Source organism: Zerene cesonia, chromosome 1, assembly GCF_012273895.1.
Source record: "Zerene cesonia ecotype Mississippi chromosome 1, Zerene_cesonia_1.1, whole genome shotgun sequence".
NCBI classification, from domain to species: domain Eukaryota; kingdom Metazoa; phylum Arthropoda; class Insecta; order Lepidoptera; family Pieridae; genus Zerene; species Zerene cesonia.
Window position 1 is genome coordinate 2,523,038 of NC_052102.1, and position 17,715 is coordinate 2,540,752.

Below are 17,715 nucleotides of genomic sequence, written 5' to 3' on the forward strand. Positions count from 1 at the left end.
TCAACTCTATTCATTATATCTAAAGTTCTATCTATTCTAAACATGAGTCAATAGTAATATATGAAAATAAGTTTGTGTTTCAACCAAATACGTACCTATACAATCATGTATGAAACAATTTATACAATTATGTAATTATTTGTGCACGTCATAATAACGTCAAGTCGTTTTTATATTATCATAGAAATAAATTATTTCAACTAAATCTGGTTTTCTTTAAACTTGGTTGCATGGATTATATCATACATTTATTAGACGTATTTTTCTTTATTATATTTATTAGATTTATATGTTCTAATAAGTTCTCATAAGTAAAATGTAAAAGTTTCCGTTTGAAAATTTTCTCTTACGACACACAGGTTTTTCTAACAGATTTACCTTTATATAGTCGAAAAAGAGTAAATACACTGTATAAAGAAACATTTCTATCGCCGCGGCCGCCATAAAAGTTGCAATTATTTTGTGTAATTGCAGACTAACGAGAATTAGGTAGCTAGCTAGTAACTGGCTTACTTTGCAACCGGCCTGCGTCATGCGACGGTTTTTTGCCGATAACACTGTTTTTTGCTTATTTATTCTCATAATTCTGTCCAAGTGCGTACTGTTTTATAAAACGTAACACTTAACATTCAATATCAGATAAAAACACCATAATCACCTCATTATAAAATTTTTCGAAGAAAATACATTTCTACAGAAACGGATCGAAGTAAAGTGTGAAATACAATAGAACAATGACCCAGATCCGCCAAAGATAAGCATCATCGATACACATGTGTGGGATTGATAACAGTGTACACGCACGCATTCACGAACCTTATCGAACCAGCCGATGTTTACCCAAATAACAGAAACACGCGAAATGCGTCAGCCGTGAGAACCAGCTCTACACAGCTAGAGTCTAATTGTGTTAGATCCCTACGTCGAACGAAGGGCGAGCTCATTCAACTGAACATAACACCGTAAGAAACTTTAGAATATACCAAACCTATTCAAGATACAGCAGCTGCATCGGAAACGGCAGATGCTAACCGACTACGCTAGCTATGACATGAGTATAAAAGACAACTTACCAATGATGAAGCCTGTGGAGAAAGCAACAGCGCTGGCGCACTCACTAGCACACGTGCACGAATGCCGCGGCCGCGCACCTGTCGCGGACTGACTTGCCATTTCCATATTTAACAGTATTTATGTGCGGGCCAAGCGCGCGCGCAGGCCGGCGTGTTGAGGTGGACTGAACGCCAAGCGGCACGATACCTGCGCTCACCTGTCCCCTCCCCCCACCATCAGGAACCGGATGGCACTCCAAAACAAAACGGTCAACAAAGGACGTGCCACGAATGTTCGCGCCACCGATTGCATCCACAGAAGGGTCGCCGGGGGCTGTTTGAGCGGGGACGCTTTCCGATTACACAACACCTGACTCACGCGCCGAAAACTAAACGCCCGATGATTTACCGCCCGATACTGTTACAGTCAATGCCTTCATTGTTTCCATGTTGAAAAATCGGTTAGCTGTAGTCTGTAGACGATAGATAGGAAAATGCCCAAGCTGCAAGTGATGTCATAACAATCGTCGATGCGCCTAACGTTGGAAATGCTGAAAATGTTGAATCAGAATGATTGCTCAATTTGATTGTCCACCGAGTACTTGTATACAAACAATTAAACAATGGACCGAAATAGGTTTTGAAATCGATTTCCATATCACCGATTTATTTTTTGTGGAACGTAATCAATAATAAAATGAATCAGTGTTGACGTTAAATAACTTTATCATTATCAACACCAACGTAGATAGCAATAAATGCTATTTAATCTCTCATAACTTTGTCAGGTATGAATGAGAATTGAGTACATTAAAGTATTTAAATGATTGTTGACTTATTTACTCTCAATTTAAAGAAGGAAATTGATTTACATTTAACATAAATGAATAGATTATAAGCAGTTCCTATGATGTTTATTCCATAGCATTGTTTTAGGTGTGAATTTTTCACATTTAATTTTACCCCACAAACCCATATTCACTGCTGAAACACTTATATATATTGTACTATTCAGATTTATCATAATAATCAATTATCCATAGCCCAGTATCAGAAAACCTAAAAAAAAACATTAAAGTAGCAATTCTAGGTGTTAACAGTCAGAAATAAGCGCTCATACTTTTATTAAGAGAAAATTACGATATACAGCGAAGGTTTTATGGACGATATCCCACCCCTCCGCAACTTGATTAAGGCAAGTCTCTAGGTTTGTTTCGCTTATCACGAAACGATTACACATTATCCATTAGAAACCAATATGTTTTGTAATATAAATTCCTCTAAAATAGAGAAAAACTATCGCACATATATAAACAGACTCTTATATATGAATAGCCGCAATTCAAAATTATTACTGATACTGTGAAATTGTTTCATGTTTTTCATTCATTAGATAATAATTATTATCATTGAAATTCATATAAATGTGTACCTATTTTAATAGCAACTTTGGATGACAGTTTTATGTACATTAATAAAAAATAAAATATATTTATACACTCTATCTTTTACAATGTTTTTTGAATGGTAGATTATTGTGTTTGTCACAAACATAAACATTTTGTCTTCAAAAATAAATGACTTACAAAACTAACTTAGGTAAGAAAAATTTAATGCCTATTCAGAAAAATATTAACCTTAACAAGGTCACCAAACATAGAGAGATTTGTCGAGTCACAATAAATTTTCAATACATGTTCTTTAAAACTGTGGAAATTATAAAAACATCTTAAATTACATGAATTCCCATGCATAATATCTCACTACAATGTATTAAAAAACGCATACAACATAATAAACTTATCAGCGTCTTATCGATCACGCGTCACAGAAATTTGCCAATAATTCATTGTATTTTGCATCTCGCTCGTACATAACGGATTTTATATCACCTATACCGTTCTGTTTTCAAGAAATACCTAAAATTACCGTCGGACTGATTGCTCTACATCCTATTAAGGTGCGTTCACATTGGACTCATTTATTTTATTTTTTGTTTTATAAAATAAAAAAAATCTTTACTGACGATTTTTAAATATATATCTCCTATTGCTATGTGCAAGAGTATATATTTAATCCGATAAATAGATATAAGTGAATGATGATACATGCATAGAGCGGAATCTACTCATAAATTAGAAGAATTAAGAATGTCATACACTCTATAATATGTATTGTTTACTATACATCTTCTCTAAAAATCTTACCCTTTATCTATAGAAATAAACACTGCAAGTACGGAAATTATGATATTCTATGTAAAATTAAAATAGTATCGCTTTAAAGGCGTCTACACTCGGCATTACAAAACCAACTATTGTATGAAAATACAGAGCAATAAACGTCACAAGACATGAGAAAACTGTATCTCAGAGCAAAATGATTATTATCTTTATAAATCATCTCGACGACAAAAGCTGACGCGATTTTTCAAACAACGGGACATGAGATGGATTGGTGAGACATATTGTAAAGTTACGGTAAACATAAAAGTTTTAAATATCAGATTTAACAGTTTTAATATCGCGTTTCGCTCTGCTGAGGTTGAAGAAGGATTTAATTAAATTATCGTATGAATTAACAACGGAACATGACCCGGTACGAAAAGTGTATTCATATAAATGTTTGAATTGTATTTAATTTCCGCTGTATCTAACCATGATCTTGAAGTAAATTTGTATTTTATACACACAGGTCAACGTTTGTTCTTAATATTTATCCTCGTTAAGACTTAATTCATCAAGTACAAACATCCGAAAGTTTGTACAATATTTGTTTGTAGTTTTGTTTTATTAAACTTCTGATATATTTGGCTTAAAAATACAAATATTCATTGCATATTATGCCTTGAATAATATATCAAAAAGCAGTGGTAGCTCAGTGGTGAGAACCTCGGACTTCAAAATCGATAAGTCGGGGTTCGAGACCGGTCGAGCGTGCAGGTAATAAATTCATTTTTCAATTTATCTGCGCATGTAGATAACATCACTACTGCTTTAAACGGTGAAGGAAAACATCATGAGGAAACCGGCATGACCGAGAATCAAAAGTTCGACGACATGTGACATCTGCCAACCCGCACTTGGCCAGCGTGGTGGATTATGGCCTGAAGCCTCATAGGAGGCCTGTGTCCCAGCAGTGGGAACATATATGGGCTGATGATGATGACGATGATGAATATGTCTTTAAAAGACACTTTGGCTGCAACGCAGAGTTACATTGGAGAAACGCTTATGAAAAAAATTACGGTATACACCAAACCAAAGCAATACAAACCAAATAATTTACATATTAATTAGGTAATTCAAATCGATTTAATTGTATCTAAATCATTTTAATTTAAACTTTCGCAGTGTGAAAGTCAACTTTAATTACATAAATCTCAACACCGCAGGTGTTTCTGAAGTCCGCTAATTAAATAAATATGTCTTGCCTCAATTTACCTAATCAGACGGGCTAAATCTCGGCTGGAATATCAACAGGAGTATTATTTTTGTAAGAAAAGCGAAAAATGTTATTTAACACGTTTAAATGAAATAGACTTACAAATTGATTACAGTTTGAGCGACAATTACATAATGATAATTTGTTTGCGCTCTTCTAAAAAAAAAAATTATGTGTCAAATGTTAATTGTAATGTTTTTATCCAAAATTATAGTCTGAGCGTTAAATCATGCCCTATAAAACAATCATGCCCATAATGACGGCAACCATTCAACGTGCCTCAATATCTATTCCTCAAATTGGAATGTGTCGAACTGTAACAAAAAGTATGAAACACCTTGCGAGGGGATGAGGGGCTAATGAGGTCACCGTACTGAGCAGCTGAGCATCTGCCTATCTATTTGCCATAAAAGCCAATTGCCATATTAGATGTACTGGTTTCGAATGTGTATATTATATACCATTCAAATACACAGTAAGGAGTAAATCAAGTGGACACGTTATATGTAATGATAATAATTAGCTTTAGCATTCAAAGTTATTGACTAAATAAATCGTATGCAATGTACAACCGTTCATTGATAGGCTGTGTGTCTTGGAAATTAAGATTTTCTATCTAAGAAGGATATAAATTTATATGTATTATAAGTATTTTACTCGGCTTTATCTTGCCTTTGCTTTGAAATGCATAAGCAAATAATTTTAACTATTTTTGTGTTATTATGATTTGTGCGTGTGTTTCTAGCCCTTGGTACATGTAGAAAACTATTCTGATTACATTCCAAATTAAACAGACTAGAAAATCTAATCTTAATTGTTAAAATCAGTCTGATAACTGATTATAGAATGCTTATCGACCTTATATAGACCTGTAAGTGTATTCCTATACATCAGTTTTTTTAGAATATAACGAATCTATTTAAATAAGAATGCGTTATAAGTATTAAATTTACATTTTCACGCGTGAAGACCATTGTTTACCATATAAAACATATGACCGCGTAGAAAATACTTATGGTAATAAACTTTGTTATTCTATACTTGCTTTTTGCTTTAAATGCGTGTTGGGAAAGCTTTAATTACGAATTGACTTTATTTGTCTATAGATAATTTATTTGTTTTGTAAGCTGGTTCAGTGGTTCTCCAATTGGTACTATTAAAATGTTTTCATGTCTCGATGTTGTTAAAATGTCATATTATCAAACAGACGATTTGTGTGAAAAAAGAATATATAAAGTAATTCCATTACGACCACTTCGTTTTCTTTTCGCCTTTGCAATAATAACTGAATACTGAAATTCCCGTCATGTATCCTTATTCTTACCTTTCCTAGTCCTCTCCTTTATTTCGCTCATCGATCCTTTCTTTCTCCCTTATCCTTTAACATCAGCCGTCCATTTGCAGAGACGTAAGACCCCTGCAAATGCTGATGGCGGGGACAGCACTTGCCACGAATCTAAGGCGTCAGGCGGACCTTGTAAATCCTTAAAGGTTATCACTTTTTAAGAAACTATGAACTGCTTACAGAGGTCTTATAGCCCATACAATTGTACAGTAGAACATAAAGAGCTAGCGAAGTTATTATTGAGGTCTGCCCGTAGCGCGTGCCGCGGCAGGTGCGCGCAGGCCATGCAGATGTGGAACGCATCTTTGCGGATACATCTTGAATTTCTATTTCATTTTTGCCCTTTTGCTTTAACAGCTGAGTGTATTTATTAATTATTTCCAATTTAATACACGTTATAACTAATCGCATATGCTGTTAGGATTACGGTGAATTATAATCGAATGTCATTCTGACATTAAAATAACAATGCTTTCATTTCTTATGATCTGAATGTGTCACATGCTATATTAATTACAGAATCGTAAGTTATCCGTAAATAATTTAAAGTACCTCATGTATAATTATATATTGCATCAAAACGTTTAACAGGAATTACTTTTTTTTTATGTTCTGTTTACATTTATGGACTTTATTGGTACGTTTTATGCCAAAAAGTGGTTTATTCTGTTTAAATAGCCTTAATCACTGCTTCCCCAAGGAACGTTGTAATATATAAGTTATATATATTCGTAATTTATGCGACAGAATGTTTACAAAATATTATAAAAGCAACAAATATTTGTATGTTACTTCAAAAATATCTTAATAATTGGGGCTTGGAATTATTCTGTTGTATAATTTATTGTATTGCGCATTTTGAATTATACTTTTTTTTTTAATTATGAAACTTGATTATTTAAACGGTACAGTGTTACCAAAACGTCATTATTTGTACATGAGGCGACCTTACTGCTGAACAACAATTTCTACAAGGCAATATATATGTATAATAATAAACAGGTATACATGTGTTATTATAGATACTACATTGATATGTGCAATTGTTTCATTAACTCTTGTGTATATTTTGCTTTAAACTAAAAGTTCTTATAAACATAAGCTCAAATAGTACATGGAACCTCGGATAGTATCAGTTACTACTTACAATGCATCAAAGCCTCAAATTAAACGCACGAGCTGCGACCAAATAACATATCTTCAGTAATCATGTAAAATGTACATGCCACAGTATAGCATTACTCAGTGGCTGCATTAATAGGTTATTAATTAACTCATCTAACTAATTATATTTCTGTTGCATGAGATTCTCTATCCACATAAGGAAATCATATAAAATGCGTATATTGCGTGGTAAATGATTCCGCAAGTAGATTGTGTATTTCATATCTTGCCTTTACAACTTAAATGAATTAATAAAAATATTGTTACACGATACGTCTTTGTAGGTATAGATTTGTGTTCGGTTTAATTCACTTATAAATTAATACAATTCAAGAAATCTAAATTACTCGATATTACTGCAATATCATATTGTAATTTAAACTTGTTAGGTAATATATCCAAACATATATCATTAGCATAATCTTTTATAATATTCCATTAATATAATGAGTTTGATGAATCTACACCTCGAGATGAAAGTAAATTTCCATCTAAATAATATTTTACAGTTTAAAAGACTGAAACCGTCTGACATTGGACTTTAGAAGTACATAGTTCTTTCGTCTTGACCCACAGTGTAGTACACTTCGCAGCGCTCTATTTTTATTGTTTCAAGTAATGTAATAAATATACTTATAATATTGTGCCTTTAGGTGTAAGAGACCATTTTTGTTATTTTTTTAAGGACAAATATAAAATGCAAACATTTCATTCGCGTGCCCAGAATGATAACATTTTCGTCCAATTACATAAGGTTATATGTTTTAGCATTCCCTGAACAATGCAGAGACAGGAAAACTGTTAGCTAAAATAATACATATCTCTCTCTCTCTCTCTCCGTATAATATCCATCATAGACAGAAAATTTCGCGCGAAATATTCTTTCTAAATTAAATGAATTTTAACTTTTAATCATAGAACTAAACATACCTTTGTACGACTGGGATAACGACGTTGAATCAATTTCCATGAGATCATTATGCGCATACCGATCCTAAAATAACAATGAAATACAAAACAAAAAGTACCATTCATTAATTAAAATGACAATTAAATGAAATATTACTATATAGAGTTATTAATTAACCGGCTTTGCTTGCCTCACATAATTTGAGGCAATTTCTTGTATCGCGGTGAATGACCTGAGATTTTCACGGGCACTGAACAAGTTTAATTACACAAGTAAATACATACCAGTACGCTATGGAACCTTAGTTTGTATGGTGACCATACATTATTATTGTTAATCTTCAAGACCATATCAAAAAATATTTTGATACGAAGCAAAGAATGCATGAAATAGTTGTGAGTATTAAATATTTTCGGACTGTAGGTGTTTTGACCAATAAGAATCGAGATACAATTTCAATATTACCTACTAGCTGCGCCCCGCGGTTTCACCCGCGTAAGTTCGTATCCCGTAGGAATATCGGGATAAAAAGTTGCCTATATGTTATTCCAGTTATCCAGCTGTCTATGTAGCAAATTTCATTGCAATCGGTTCAGTATTTTTTGCGTGAAAGAGTAACAAACACACACACATACCCTTACAAACTTTCGCATTTATAATATTAGTAAGATTATATATTATAAAAATAGACTAAGAAATCTAATACAAGTGCATTATTTTGGAAAAAATTACATACAAATGCACACAATTAATGGAATTAGTAAAGACTGTTTATTAGTTGTGCCACACACATTAATTTTTTTTTATAGATATATAAATAATCATTAATTAGTAGTTTAATTACGCTATTATATCAGATTAACTAAAAAGATTTAAGGTTCATAAAATTAAAATACAGAAAGACTCCTTTGCACAGTAAACACATATTCAGTAGTTTATGTACTAGAATCACGTAACATTTGAAATTTTATACGTTTATGAAATTCTTAAATTAACAAAACGCGTGGTAACCACCATGAATAATGTTTGGTACGCTATCTACCAGTGTAAGATTGCCTACGAAACAGTGCTCCTTAATGAATCCGCTAATTAGCGGACTGGTTCAAGTTCGATAGTAATTGCACATTCAATGGACACAAATTAAGTAATTTGTCTGTTTGTCCTACGGCAACATCGCTTATCTCCTTTTGGAACATGATTTGTTTGCAAGCGCGATCGTTAACTAGGATATAGATATTACTAATTACATAAATTAGTATATTCTTACCCCTAAGGTTATAATAGGTATTATGTTATCTTTATCATATGTGATACTTATATTTTCATCATACTTTAAAAGTTGTATGTAAATTCTTTAAAATAAACTCTACATTGTATGCTTTAATTCAACATCGCGTATTCGATGCTCATTTTAGGTTAAGAGAAGTTGTTTCGACGTAATCATTAGTTATGGTTAATCAAAGGTTAATAAGCAGAGCTTAGTAAGAAAAGAAACAACAATATTAAACAAAATAAGTTACAAATAATAAGAACTTTAATAAATAAATATTATAAAGTTGAGAGTATGTTTGTTTGTTCGTTTTCTTTTTACTTCGTAACGGAGTTTTTCATCTCACGACTTTTGCATCTGAAAATAGGAGTCTTGTGTGAAACAGAGTGTGATAGGGTATAGGCTATTTTTTACAGCGCTGAAATAAACATAACTCCGGTGAGAATGTCCTATAAGGCAGGTAACGACGCGGGTGATAAGTTAGTATCGATATAAAACGCGATAGATATGATACAAAGAGTCTTTACTATATAGAAAGAAGTCATGTATATGGCTTTAAATAATTGTATTTCATTAAGGTATCCACTGATACGTTCTGATGATTCGTATAAAATTTCGCCATGTCGATGACACACAGCTAATATTGTCAAATAAGAAGCACGTTGGCTGAGTCAGTGAATCGTTAGCGAATATCACACAATGCCCGCTTTGGCCTCATTGTGATGCAATCACTGTGTTATAATTTTGGACAATCGAATTTAAATATTGAACATCATTTTTTTTACTTTTGCGATCATTGTACGTGCCTATGTGTTACGAACGAATACAGTCTTGACCTCGTTTAATATTGAAAAAAAAATCAATGAGCTATTATCTACATCGCTCTAAATTAAAAAAAAAATATGCAAAACGTTTTGAAATGAAATCCTGGCTAAAAAGAAATAATAAGAATTGCAATAAGAAACTTATCTATAAATGAGAACGATTATCTATTCTATTACAGTAGGATTTGAGATAAATTTTATCAAAAAAAGTATTTTACAAATAACCGCACCACAGTGTCTTTCGCGATAATTTTTAATAAATAATTTCAATTTTATAAATAATTTCAAATTTTTATTTATTTTACACGGCCCAAACAACATAGCTTTTCAGTATTATCAGGTGACGTTGTTGCATTAGAGAAGTCATGAATGCATTAATATCATTTCCATAGATTATAGCGCAGCTCTACCGTTACAGAGGAAGTGATTAGGGTATTTCAATGGAAATCTTTGTTGTTTTATAAAAAGCGTTTGAGCATACATTTATACACAACCATTAGTGACTTTAAATTGTACTGGTTTTTATTCTTAGTAGCATCCCACCATTATTAATACATATTGTATTATTATTCACTTGCATTTAAAGCATTACCTTTTAATAAATATAAATGGAAATGTGTAATGCAAATATTAATTTAGACGTGGAAGTGTCTTCTCTATGACTTACTTACTTATCTTCTTTAAACGTTAAAAGAGGGTTACAGTAATTTTAAGGGATAACTTAAAAAGTTTTTATTCATCCATGACTGCAATTCTTTGTTCTAACGTGGAGATGATATTTACGTACATCCAGGGACACCGGGAAGAGAGGCCTTGGGTTGCACTGCCCTTCCACTACCATGGTGAGAACTGAGAACATGGTGAGGAACTACCGACCTAACTTCACTGTGTATGACAACCAGTTCTATAAAACTCTAAACCAGCCGTCTATCGTGTCCTGCACAACTCTGTTCTCATTATTTACGAGTTTAGTTTTTCATCATTCGTTGTACAATTCTTAGAAATTAATATATAACTTCACATATAATGTCATCGCGATATTCATTTCGCATTAAGTAAATTAAGGCAACAATTTAATACGTATGCCGTATAAAATTGTTTTCTTTATAGGTCTCATTCAACATTAACAAACCAGATTTAAAAACTAGACCGTAGTGACCTGGACAAAAAGTATGTTTCATAATAAAATCAGCAAGACATTTGGAGAGGATGTAATTACAGATATCCTTATAAATCCTATCAGCCCTGCTTTAGATCTGTCGGAAGTCTTTAATTGCATTTACATACATTTCAAGATTATACATGCTTTTTCTTATAAAGCAATAAAATTTTAACAAGTTAAATTGAAGTTTTGCATGTTTAAATATTTTGTATCACATGTAGAATACTACCAAAAAATTAGTCATTATAACAGTAATTAGTTATCAGTTTTATTAGCTTATATATATTTCAACATGTTTCTTATATATAATCCACTAAATAATACTAACATTGATAATGTTGTAGAGTAAAATGAATACAAACTATGTTCAAAACGATCATAATGGAACAAAAGAAGAAATTGTAAGTAGTACAATAGTTGAGTGGCTGCAACCACACAAAATACGTAGGAGAAAGTATTCAGTTATTGAAAAGTATACAAAACTTATGTGCTTAGTTCAGTGAGTTATTCCATTCATAATATTAAAATCTTTTTAATAGTTTGTCGAAAAAGACACTATGTAAGACTATTTTAAAGCACATATGATCTACTTTGAACTGTAAAAAAACCATAACCTATAGAACGGTATGTTGGATACTTATTTCTAATATTCCTACAACCTAAAAGTGACACATGTAATATATGTTACTAATACTATAAGTTATAAATATCTATAAAGAAGTGGAATCCTAGGTAGCCTTAAATAACATCAACCAGACCTTATTTCCGAGTGCTCCATATAACAAGAACTCATTACCAAAATACTTGAATTTGAAATGAGGTTGTCACACTTCTACGTAATTTTATTCGTGCAGGTTTTCGTTAAAGTAATGCAGTTTTAGACAATTACTGTATAACGATCGAGCTCCTAAACATTCTTGTAACATTATATTTACTGTGTGAAGAAGATTCCAGTTTAAACAGTTTATTTCCAGGATTTAGCGCTCAACCGAGTCGGAGGCATAGTAATAGGTAATTTAACAGTGGCAGTTGATGCTTCGATGCAAAATGTATCTTGCTCGCAACAGAAACATAATCTCACCTTCGGATTATTGTAGCACAATTATATTTTTCATTGTTATGATGACTAAAACAACTTACAATGGTTCTAACGTTTTTATAGTAATTATAACCACATCATCAAATACATCAGACACGCTAATTAAGTCTTCGTGAATATTATATTCGCCACATTATAGCCCAAGACATAAATACCAAAGCTCCTAGCTCCATCTATTTTCTAAACAACCCCTTAATGCCTCATTAAACTGGACACTTTGAATAAAACATCGAACCTTGTTCATTTGTAATTATTTTATATTAAACTGGTTTTATATATCAACTCTTTAGTGAAACGATAATTGTTTTCACCATTCAAAATGAAACACAGACACGGCATTGCTCACAAAATGGCGTCACGAATCGTTCAAAAACGTATCAATCTTGCATTTCGTGCCGAAACGCAGTCACTATAAAATGTAGCGTAAAAGATTGTCTGAACGGTCAATGCACTTAGATGATGAATTATTTTTTCTTGCTTATTTATATTAATTAAAAATATGCTTTGTTGTTATTATTTGAAAGATTTTGAATGCTACATTGGGAAAATAATTGAATATTAGGTACTTATTGGTTGTTTTCTACGAGTTACAGAAATAATATAACAACGGTTACTTTAATGAAATGTTTTGTATTGAACAGACTCGTCCAAAAATAATGCTTACGCACCAAGATAAATACATTTTTAACCTCAATCATGGTAGTTTACAATCTTAACACGAGGCAATTCCAAGTAACAAGTTCAAAGGAAGGTCACACAAATTTCTTAATGTCAACAGTAATCCGTCTTTCTGTTGGCCTTCATTAATTACCCCAATGCGGGTTTCCCACGGCAGTTAGGGGAATAGCTTGGTCTGAATATAATCATGAAACAACTTGAAATATTTTCATTGAAGGCATTTGAGAGATCTGACTGTATGCGAATAGTTATATCTATAATTAAACAGTTATTTGGATGTGATTGTTTTGAGACATTTTACCATTGTTTCAATAAATCAACTTATTTTGTTCTTTATATTTTTACACAGGTTTACATAAAAAGATAAGGTAAGCAATTCAAAATTGATATAATTTCAATAAATTTTAGGAAATGACAAAGTAAGTGACCAACATTTAAGAAATACTTCCTCTTATAATTATTATTCTTTCAGGCGATTTGAAATAAACTCTATCCTTGTTAATCTTAATTAACTTTGTATTATCCTTTTACTCTATTTATCAATTACTTCTCCGAAGACAAAATAGCAATCAGTAAAACTGTTTTAACCTTTTAATTATTGTAGACATCACCTCATCCTGGATATAAAACTTGTTTTTCTGGGCAATATTCTTGAATGCCGTTTATTTCTGACGGATATCCTTTAGTATGCAAATAGCTTTCTAGCGCATCGGCCGGAGATTTGTTCATAATGACCTATGAAACCTTTCTTGCTCTTCCTATATAAAGAAACAGTGAGTTTAGTGAAACTAACTCTTTGTCTAATGGGAAATATTATCTCTCAATATAATGAGCTACTCTAATCTTTCTTTCTTCTTCTTTAATATAAAGATCATACAGTATGTATATAGGCAATAATGTATCACATTTTTGTAGTAATAATTATATACGTTGACCTCATTGTTTTGTAAAGTATTGTTAATATCCCTACATTTGGACTATGCAAATTTTTTGATCTATGACCATCACCAAAACTCTTCTTATCTCTTCTTATCAATGGGATTAAAGTTTTTAGAGGCTTCTTAATTCTCAAAAAATTGAGGAACATGGCACGAGAAAAATAACTAAGAATACTTCATTTAGGTCAACGTTTGATCGATTAAAATGCCGCAACACCGGAAGAGGGGTTCTCCATTGAAGTAAATTCCTCCACCATTCTTCATTAGGTCTGGATGGAATACCGCGGATCCGTTCCACTCGGTTCGACCAAAAAACCAAGAATGTCATTTACTAGATCGCAGTGTGAACAATCGTTTGCAGCTAGGGTTGTCGAGTGAATATTTTAGTATCTAGGTAAATATAATCTTCTAAGACTTGTAAATATTCTATATCACATTAATAATAATAATAATAATTTCATTTATTCGAGCAACTATCAAGACTCATTTTGTTAGTAACAATATGCTTAAAAACTATGTTAGTACATTGAATTAAAAATTATCCTATTACACATTATACTAATAACATAAACTATGTGTTCATATAAATTATCAAATATAGGAAAATTTAATGCATTAGAAGTCTTTACCGACCAATGAATTATAGCTGTAAAGCATAAAAGCTCCATATTTAAAAGGCGATTGTCTTATAATTTACTGTCGTACAGACGAGTATATTTTATATATACGGGATTTCATCTGAATAAACGTATTTTCATTTTTAACTCCTATAAAAATATTATTAAACGTGATTAGTAAACGTACGTAATTATACAAAAGCTGCCACTTTTTCAAAACACGAGCAGCCCTAAGATAAATATTGGCTTAACCAATCACCGCTGGAATCTGTAGAGGCTTTCGTCGAGATGAAGAGATTCCTTCATCTGATAAACACATTTTAATGCCAATAGCTCGGCTACTCAGATCATGAGGTCTTGTGTGTTAAGTACTATCTTTTTGTACAGTGTTGTAGCTCGTGTCTTTTATTATGGCTTCTTATAATGATTAACTATTTATTGCTATATCTTTCACATGTTTATAGTGTTTTGCGAGATCGGGGCAATTTTGTGATGACTTATTGAATGATATTAGTCTATACTGTTTTGTTCATATAATAAGTAGTCTGTTTGTAAAAAAAAGCGATTTTTAGAAGTTATGGATTTAAATAAAATTGCTAAACTACTAGTAGTAAATTCAGACAGTTATTTCAAAATTAAGATATAGTTTAATACATCTGTACTATGTAACAAAGTAATTCAAATAGTAACTGTATCAAACAACAGAAATATATTAACATTCCTACTATTTAATGTTCACCACCTAAACTTCAAACTAAAAACATGCGTAGTCCCCATACTCAGTGTCTTCATAAGCGTAGGATTTTTGTAGGTTTCCTACAGGCACTTTATCATTGACGATCAGAAAGATACAAAAGCGGTATACGTAGACTCTGACGTCTCCACATCCAATAGGGATGAACTATAAAAATCCGGTAGTTCCCAATACATGATCAAATTTCCGCACTATACCACCTCCAAACTATTATAAACCACACATAACTATGGTCGTGTGAAAACGGTCACTTAAGTGTGGTGTCCACTCACAAATGGCTTTTGAAGATTATTCTACGTGAGCGCGCTCGTGGGACTGCAATTTACGTTCATATGAAAGCGGTGAAATCTAGATTGGTAACTAGAACATTTTTGTCTGAGGTAACATGTTGTTTAGATTGTGACGTGTGTAGATCGGATGTTTATGTGTAATTCTGGATGACATTGTATATTGGATGAACAGTATTTTTTAAATGTATACCCAAGTACAAATACTTTGGTGGTTCCGCAAATGTAAGACAAGCAAATCCACACACCTAGAATGATCGAATGCTAACCTAGATATATAACCAAGAGAGGTATGTGAGTTTTTGAAAATGTTGAGGAGAATCATTAAATTCCAGTCCTTTAATATCAGGATTAATAATCGAAAAGGAGGTCACAAAACCTCAGCGTGCAGAAAAATAATAGTCTAGTAATACTTGCATAATATGTGTAGTTCAAATCCAATCATAATGATCCAAGCTTCCGCCATGCACTCATATTCAGTGTCATTGGCTCATAGATCACAACATGTGCTCGCGCATGCCATGCGACATTGCGGCGTGGCTATGAAACTCGATTTTTGCTTGTAGATTATGTTTATTTGATGTACTTTAATTAATATTGTACTTTCAATAATGCATAAAGTCAATACTGAATATCCATACTAATTAATAATGAGAAAGAAAATTTTTGATCAATATTTCATAACGCAAAAAGGTTATTGGTTGCCTTATTTTTGACAAGGCTTCAAGCATTTTTTACCGATAAATACCCCATTCATAAGGCACAAATGCAAAAGACACGTTAATTTAAAATCAATTCGTTCCAACAAAGTTGAATAAAAAGGTACTATTATTTCATTATGATCTCTTCTCCTGCCAAATACGTGTGTCGATTATCACCCAAGTACCCAAGTACACACTTATACTCTCAGTAGTTACATGCCCTAGCTTCGCCCGTGGTATATATATTGCCTATAGCCTTCCTCAATAAAGGGACTATCTAACACTGAAATAATTTTTCAAATCGGACCAGTAGCTCCTGAAATTAGTGCGTTCAAACAAACAAACAAACTCTTCAGCTTTATAAGATTAGTATAGATTACAGGAACTTTCTAGTAAACTTAAAGAATAATATATAATAAATAGCTTTGTGGCCACGCAAAACAACGCTATGAAGTGGTCAATACATCAGCTAGATGGATGATGCCGTCACCGTTGAACGACAAGTGTTAGCAAGTGATGCCACCGATTACAGTGGCCATTACGACATGCCAATATATGACTTACTTCTTGAGATATTAACATCATCCTACTATCCTATCCTACTAGTATTCTAAATGCGAAAGTTTGTGAGGATGGATGTATGTGTATGTTTGTTTCTTTCACGCAAAAACTAGTGAATCGATTGCAATGAAATTGGGTAGGTTGCTAGCTAGCTAACCTGGACAACTGGAATAACACATAGGCAACTTTTTATCTCTATATTGCTACGGGATACAGAATTTTTCATAATACGGATCACACATTTTAAATGATATTCCTAAACTCAATGACATCATAGAATAAGTAATGTAAGTGTTCGTTAATATGGTACAGAGGGCTAAAATTTTTATAAACAACTAGCTGCGCCCCGCGGTTTCATCCGCGTAAGTCTGTGTCCCTTATGAATATCGGGGTAAAAAGTTGCCTATATGTTATTCCTTACAAGCTTTTTTTTTTATGTCATAGCGGGCAACTGAGCTGGTGGTTCGCCTGATGGTAAACGATCACCACCGCCCATGAACATTCGCAAAGGTAGTGCCTCTGCGAATGCGCTGCCCGCTTTTAGTGGGTAAGGGAAAAGGAACGAATTCATGACAGGAAAGAAGGAATGGACTGCGACGGGTGAGGAAAAGGAAATAGGCCTCCGGCTCCCCCACTCACCGTACGAAACACAGTGGCATGCCACTATTTCACGCCGGTTTTCTGTGGGGGTGTGGTACTTCCCCGGTGCGAGCTGGCCCAATTCGTGCCGAAGCGTGCTCGACTCCCACAATAAAAGCTTTCGCATTTATAATATTAGTAGGATTTTAACCTAGAAAAGAAGAGTCTTAATTGGATGTTGAGTATTTGGATGTAAAATTATTTTAATACAAAAGGTACTGTATCAAAAGTCACAAGAGAACTTTTGTTAAATATAGGAATTTAGTAATA

At 32.8% G+C, this 17,715-nt stretch overlaps 1 long non-coding RNA gene across 1 annotated transcript in view; it reads right to left on the reverse strand.

Annotated features, from left to right (window-relative positions):
- Positions 1–1,870, reverse strand: part of LOC119831107 — a 28,290-nt gene extending 26,420 nt beyond the window's left edge. Inside the window, exon 1 of the long non-coding RNA XR_005287882.1 lies at positions 1,074–1,870. This is a non-coding gene — a long non-coding RNA (uncharacterized LOC119831107). The remainder of the gene's footprint in view (positions 1–1,073) is intronic.
- Between the last annotated feature and the right edge of the window lie 15,845 nt (positions 1,871–17,715).